Source organism: Pseudopipra pipra, chromosome 25, assembly GCF_036250125.1.
Source record: "Pseudopipra pipra isolate bDixPip1 chromosome 25, bDixPip1.hap1, whole genome shotgun sequence".
NCBI classification, from domain to species: domain Eukaryota; kingdom Metazoa; phylum Chordata; class Aves; order Passeriformes; family Pipridae; genus Pseudopipra; species Pseudopipra pipra.
In genome coordinates, this window is record NC_087573.1 from 4,569,534 (window position 1) to 4,577,341 (window position 7,808).

The following is a 7,808-nucleotide window of genomic DNA, read 5'->3' on the forward strand; positions in this document are numbered from 1 at the left end:
GTGGAGATCTTTTCTCGAGTGGATATATATATATATATATATAGGGAGAGAGATATAAATACATATATATATGTATATATACACACACATATATATATGTATATATACACACCATGCTGGTATTTCCACTTAACCTACTTATATGAATGAAATAATATATATTTTTTTATATATATAATGAAATAATATTTAAGCTAAAAGCTCAAATATCTTTGCCAATAGGTGTTGAATGACTCTGGTTATCCCTTATGTCTGCACCTAGAAGGAACAGGCACACCTGGAGGTGACTGGCTCTTGAAAATTGAGCTGGAAAACTCATTTAAGGATAAGAGGTAACTCTGGGTGACAGGTTTGCATCTAAACAGCCCTGGGAGAGGGGTTTTGCTGGCAAAGGTTGAGCCTTTCTAATATTAAATTCTATAGTATTAAAGCTTCTAGTGTTTTATTTTTGACTTTATTAACATTGTGAGTATTGGGGTATAAACTGTGGCCAGTAAATCTCGTGCTCCTCTGCAGAGGAAGGGCTCTGGAATGGAGGTTTATTTGAAGAGTATTCTTAAAATGCTGCTGTTATCCCAGAGCCACGCTGGGTTTGGCCTGGAAAACTGGCTTTGTGGGAGATAGTTGGCCTTCCTGCTGGAATGTGTGCCTGGAAGGTTGAATTGTAGGGAACAGCTGTGGGAGCTCTGTCAGGAGTTAGGGAAGGTGGTGGGTTGATTCATGAGGAATATGTGGGAAAGGGGAATTCTGGGCTTGGGAGAAACGGGTTGAGCACTGGCTCCAAGTGCAGGTAGTTGGGAGCACAGCAAGATTTGTGGCACTGTGGTCTGATGAGAGGGGTGTTTAATGAAGGGAGTTATCTGTAATTCCATAGGATCCCTGAATGGTTTGGGTTGGAAGGGACCTTAAAGATCATCCAGTCCCACTCCCTGCCATGGGCAGGGACACCTTCCACTATCCCAGGTTGCTCCAAGCCCTGTCCAACCTGGCTTTGAAAACTTCCAGGGATGGGGCATCCTCTGGGAAATCCATTCCAGAGCTTCACCACCCTCACAGGGAAGAATTCCTTCCCAATATCCCATCTAACCCTGGCACTGGGAAGCCATTCCCCCTGTCCTGTCCCTCCAGGCCCTTGTCCAAAGTTCCTCTCCAGCTCTCTTGGAGCTCCTTTAGGCACTGGAAGGGGCTCCAAGGTCTCCCTGGAGCCTTCTCTCCTCCAATCTGAACATTCCCAGCTCTCAGCCTTTCCTCATGGAGAGCTGTCCATCCCTCTGACATCCCTGAGCTGTGTGTGGATGAAGGGGGACGCGCAGTGGATGTGGCAGCAGCAGGTTACTCCTCTTGCCCCGTTCATTCCCCTCATTTCCAACCATCCCACGGGTACTCTCCCAGACTCTCCAGAGCATTTCCATCACTTTATCCCCTGCTCAGGGCTGGCAGCACAGCAGGGACCAGCAAATGGAATCGACAGACAGGAGCAGGAGCTCGAATTGATCCCCGGGTGGTGACAGATTGTGCCAGGGGCTACTGGCAGGGCAAGGGCTGGAAATGAAATCCAGGAAGTTCCCTTCTCATAACACAAGTGTAGATCCCAGAAGAACATCAGTTAAATATGTTGATATTAAATAAGTCTTGGCCAGGATTTGAAAATGAAAACCTACTTATGCAGAGCTGTAACCAAACCCCATTTTTTTGGTTATAAGCTACGAGTCAATTGAATAATGTCAGAGTATGGATTGGATACAACTTGCCAAAAATAACTATCAAAGCAGGTCACCACGAGAGACAAGTTTTTCCAGAGGCTCTGTTGATGCTATCATGGTACTCTGTGTTGATTGTATTAATGAATAGACTGCAAGCTCATTGAATTCAGGACTAATTAAGCTGTCTTTTCACCGTGCTCTTAAATACTGTCCCACCTGAACTGACGGCTTTTATCCTGAGCTTGTGACTATCAGTTTATAAACACACACTTTTAACAAACTGCACTTGCTGGATCCATGGCCTGTGTTCAGATCAGTTGAGTGGAAAAAGCAATTTAGCTTTGTATTTGCTGTCTGCCTGTGCTGATCTGCTGTGCTGCAGCCAGGCTGACCTCCCCAAAACCCCCCAGTGTGTTTAAATTTAATCAATAATTTGGGATTAACAAGCATGCTGATCTTTGTATTCTGAGCTGGGTACAATTTAAATGTGTGTTTTCCTTGCAATGAAAAAGAGCAGTGTTTGCATTAGAGTGCTCAAGCTTTATTCTGCCAGTGACATTTCCCCTTTGTTATCACCCCCCACAAGAAATTCTGGATAAATACATGTTTACAGGTGCAGTTATCAAAGGACACACACCAGTTTACCACTACACACTCCCAGCAGCACACACCAAACTCCTGAAACCCCATTGCTTTCTGTGAGTGTAACACTGGCTGGAATAAAAACTACACAAAGCTTTTTTTGAGCTGCAGTGCTTCATAAAAATATCAGAGCCAAATCTCATACACCAAGTGGATTGACTACCTGTGATCCTGGTTTTTAGCAGTGCCAGTTTAGCATAATGCCATAATCTACAGGAAGAGACAAGAGATTTTTGTTTGTTGGGGGTTTTTTTGTGGTTTTTCTTTTATGCAAAAGCTAAAAAAGCTGCATGGGGTTACTACCATGAAAATGATGAGGGAATTTAAACAACTCCTGTAAACACACTGGATTTGAAAATTGAAACCAAAGGGTGACTGTCTTTGTAAAGGAAATTTATTCACATAAAGCAAACATACAAACATACAAAACTCAGCAAGGTTTATTGCAGGGCTCAGCAATGAGGTTACATCCACTCCCTGCACGTGGGTATTTCAAAACAGGCTGGGAATAAGAGTTGAAGTTTCTTGCACCATGACCCAGTGTCCTGTTGGACAGGTGAGTTCCTGCTCTTGCAAGCTTTAGTACCACTTAAATTTATGTATTGCACAGTGGAGGGTTCTCAGTGAATTAAAATCTGATTACTGTAATACATAGGAATAGCTAATTCCCAGGTGACACTTTGCACATACAGAATTTTTATTTGGATGCAGATCTCCCAAAGTTCATTCCACTTAGCAATGAGAGAAGAAAATTATTGTGTTGCCTTTATGCCTGACACTTGGGAAGAGAAACAAAAAGTCATTCCCTTTCAGGCACTTTTACCCAGAGTTTTGAATATAATGTTTCAAACAGAAAGGTCTTTGAAATAAAGAATGAACTTGTTGCTCCTCTAAGTGGATTTGCTGTGACACCAGTAGGAGCCATCACCTCACTGAGGCAAATCATACCCACGTGTGTTTTAAAATATATTTGTCACAGATGAAAGTAAACAAAGCAGTGAAGTATTTTCATCCCCTGTGAGCTGATCTGCCCACAGTGTGTGGTATTTTCAGGGGAGGGAAGCACACAGAGCTGCACCTCTGCCCCAGAGAGGGGCAAGAACCCCCCAGCACCAAGGGAGTTTCCTGGGGCTGAGTCCTTTTTTATGGCTGTTTGCACCAGCAGCATCCAGGGGAAGGAATGTGCAATTCCATCTGCTCAGTTAAAGTCACTTTAATGTGTTTGGAGGACGCCCAGCTTCTTTTTGAAAGAGTAAATGCGTTATTTAAACATACACAGTCACTCCCATAGAGCAAAATAAAGAGGAAAATATCCTTTGCACTCTTTCAAGTTAACTTAAATTGATGCTGTAGATTGTGTGAGTGCCTTGGGCAGCAGGGTATCACACAGCATTCTCCAGACCTCCACACAAGGCTGCCTTTTGTCTTGGCTTTGAGTCACCCACTGATTTCCAGCAGGGAACCAGCCTGCTGAAACCAAACAATGGAGGAAATTCTGCATTCTGGAACGTGCAGCTCAACCTGTGCAGATGGAAAGCAAACAACTTGGATTAAGCAATAAGACTGATGTAAGGGAAGGTGGGATTGATGTTCTTTGGGAATAACCAGTCTGGGGAGTTGGTCCTACACAGCAGATACTCCAGAGAACTTTTGAGGTGGGTTCTGCCATTTGAGGGCCTTGTCCCAGGTGATTCTGAGCACACAGAGGTCATTGACTGAAAACTATTACACAGAATCATAGAATAGAATCCCAGAATGGTTTGGGTTGGGAAGGACCTTAAAGCTCAACCCCTCCCATCCCCTGCCATGGGCAGGGACACCTTCCTCTATCCCAGGTTGCTCCAAGCCCCATCCAACTGGGCTTTGAACACTTCCAGGGATGGGGCATTCTCTGGAAAATCCATTCCAGAGCTTCATCACCCTCACAGGGAAGAATTCCTTCCCAATATCCCATCTAACCCTGCCCTCTGGCAGTGGGAAGCCATTCCCCTTGTCCTGTCCATCCATCCCTTGTCCAAAGTCCCTCTCCAGCTCTCCTGGAGCCCCTTCAGGCACTGGAAGGGGCTCTGAGGTCTCCCAGGAGCCTTCTCTCCTCCAGGTGAGCACCCCCAGCTCTCCCAGCCTGGCTCCAGAGCAGGGGGGCTGCAGCCCTGGGATCAGTTCAGTCTCTCTCAGCTCCAGCCGGGAGAGCTGATCCCGCACCTCTCGGGCAGCACCGGAGCTTTGCCCGGGGAAACCCCAGCACAGGCTGAGCTGAACCTGCCAGGGCTGACCTTTGGAGCCAAAGCACCTCTGTGCCTCGCTGAACTCAAGGCTGGTTTTGTGTCACAGACACTCGAAGGCTCTCGGAGCTCTCGGGCTGCGTCACAGGCGCGGATTCACTGCGGGCTCCCGGGACCGGCAGCTCCGGGCGGGCAGGGCAGGGACAGCCGTGAATGGGCTGCGTGCAGGGATTTACCGCGGTAACGCTGCCCCAAAGTGCTCTGGAGCTGCTATTCAGCGCCATCCACATGCCTGCAAAATGTCATATCATCTCCCCGATGCCTTTTCTCCCTCCCTCATGAATGAGGCTCTCTCCCTCCTGCCCTCAATGAAGGCTTTGTTTTGGTCTTCGACATTCAGCACAAACTTTTTTTGATGGCCAGAATGAAGAACTGTTGTCACAGGGAGTTTTCTCCTCAGACTGTCAGTTTGGGAATGTTGCTGACTGGGGATGGAGCTGAGATACTGGAATCATTTTGACAAATCCATTATATTTTTCCTCTGCAGGGTCTGATGCTCATGTCTGATGCTCATGTCCCATCATGTCTGATGCTCATGTCTGATGCTCATGTCCAATAATGCATTACAAATATTATTTATAATAATTATTTATAATCTTTATAGAAATTATTCTAATATTCTGTGTCACATTTGGGGGCTTTTCAGTGTCCTTTTGGATGCTTCAGTCTGTTGTATTGAAGTGTATTTTACTGCTAAACTCTGTCCTTGATAATTCAGAGAAACTCAGTGAGAAACACACACTCAAAGGACTTCTCAATAGGATCTTCCCCTAAATATGTCTCAAAAGCATTTTCTGATAATAAGATAATAACATGGATGACTCTTTCCAGTCTACACTGATATGCTGAGATGTTTAATTTTCTGTGAATATGGGCCACAGAGATAATAAACAAATAAGAGGTTTTGGGTTTTTTAATTTTCTGTTGCACTGTGGATTCAATCTGGAAAACAACAACAAAAAAGAGCCTTTTGATGGTAAATCATTGAAATGGAAATAGTGCCTGAAATTCACTTATAAAGTCACTAAAGGAAGGGTCACTGTAAGAAGCAATAAGGGCTGTCTAAGCAAGGGGTTTATGTCTATCTGATACATTTTTATAAAATAACAATAATTTTTAGCAGAACACGAGGATCTTTTTCCACGGAGAAAAAGGAGGGAGAACCTCTGTGGCTGGAAACACTGAGGGCAACAGATCCATCCTTAGCAGAGCCAGCAGGTGTCAGGAACAGTAAATGATGAGAACATGGGAACAGGTGGAAAGTCAGTGTTTGGGCAGTGTCAGAAGTGTTTGACTGTAAGCAATTTATTGGGTGGCTGAAACATGGGAGAAACGTCTCAAAAAAGGGAGGACAGGAGACAACAGGAGCTTTTGACCTGTGGAAACTTCTATTTCCCAATTATCTCTGGCCTAATTGCAGAATGAATCACTTCTTCCAGGCCTCACCACTGCCCAGATGTTACTGCAGATGGCACAGTCTCTGCCAAAAAAGAGCTTGTAAATACACACCAGGGCTGTAACCAGTTGGGTTTAACTTCCAGTGCCACTTCAAAACAAATAAAAGAATGCTACATGCCTCTCTGTTCTTCCCATGCTTTCCCCCCTCAGCTGGAATTCAGGGTTCTTCAAAAGAAAAGTGTTTTCACCCATCATCCCATCCCCTTACAGCAATTTAACAGGGAAAACTAAGCATCTGCCCCACCAGAGATCTAGGAAATATTTTCTAAATTGTATCACAGTAGAACAAAAAGCTTCCTTGAGCTGTAGGGTCTAGGAGAAAGGAGGTTATATATGGCATTAATTTTCTATTCTCTAATGGAAACCATTGTCTGCCTTTGCTACAGCCGTGGTTTTCTAATGGTTGGAAGTAATTTGCCCAGATTAATGCTCTCTGTTCAATTCATTTAATGTGACTTAATTTCATAACACTACAGGCTTTATCAGGAGTCAAAGTAACCCCTGGAAAACCCCAGCAGGCAAAAATGCCTGTCGAGTTTAGCTGTTGAGGCTGGATGATGCTGCTGGGTGAAAAATGGAGGAATTGTTTGGAGGGGAAGGACCACCAGAAAATCACTGGGTCTGCCCGAGTTCTTTGTCTTCATCAGATGTGTTATTGGGTCACAACTCAGCTTTTGGTTTGACGTTTGTCACAATGTGGGGTTTGTGTCTGTGGCCATACAGGAGCACTGTGAGACTCCCCCAGGCCTGTGCTGCACTGACCACGCATCAGTGACCCACCAAAAATCCTCATTCCTTTTTTTATCAGGTTGAATTTGGGATTTTACCTATTGCAGAGATGCACATAAAGGCTCCCATGTTTCCATTTCCACTTCATTTGGAAAGTGTCACCTATATAAAATCATAAAAGCTGTTGTGTTGGTTGTTTTTTTTCCCCCCTATGGTTGTTCTCATCAGCTTTCTCTATGTAAGGGAATATTCTCAGTGATATCTTTTCTCCCTTAGATGTTGTAACATCCCATTTCTGCCCCAGAACCCATTTACACCAGCCAGAGCCCTCAGTCAGGTGTCCTGCCCTTGACCAACCAATCTGCTCATCCTGAATGCCAAAGTAACCTTTGATTTGGTTTAATATTCTTTCACGTGTCTTTCAACACTGTTTTCATCCCTTTTTTTTCCTGAGGCTGGTCCTACAAAGCACCATTCAATGCCTTTATTCAGGATAGGAGGATGCCTTTGGAATTTGTGAACACGTTAAACATGTTAATAGTGTATAATACTTCTCAGAAATACTATTCTGCAGCCAGAATCTACTATTCTGCCCTGCTTTCCACTCAAAAAAGAGCCCCAAAGTAGTTGCAAAGCAACTGTTACAGCATTTCCATGTTTTCATCCACCTTTAGTGGTCATTGGTGTGGGCTGATGGTTTTGCCAGTGTTTATGAATTATGTATCACTATGATTCAAGGCCTATGGTTTATTGATTACTATATTCCATTTAGGATTCACACTCCATGTTTAGCATGTTGGGCTTTGCTACAGTAAATTATAAACTCCTGAAAGACTCAGCTTTGGAACTCTAACCCTTAAGTAACGTTTGTGATCTTCTCTCACTGTCCAAGGTTCATCCCTCTGTGGTCTGATCCAAGGCCTGGTTTGACAGTCACTCCATGCACTCAAACTTCCCAGGAAATTGCTAAGCTCTTGGAGAAAGCCACGAGGAA

At 44.3% G+C, this 7,808-nt stretch overlaps 1 long non-coding RNA gene across 1 annotated transcript; it reads right to left on the reverse strand.

Moving 5' to 3' along the window:
- Window positions 1-3,540: 3,540 nt before the first annotated feature.
- LOC135402639 (uncharacterized) lies at window positions 3,541-4,122 on the reverse strand. The gene is made up of 2 exons (XR_010425197.1): window positions 3,973-4,122; window positions 3,541-3,866 (listed from the first exon to the last, which is right to left on the reverse strand). It is a non-coding gene; the product is annotated as an uncharacterized LOC135402639 (long non-coding RNA).
- Between the last annotated feature and the right edge of the window lie 3,686 nt (window positions 4,123-7,808).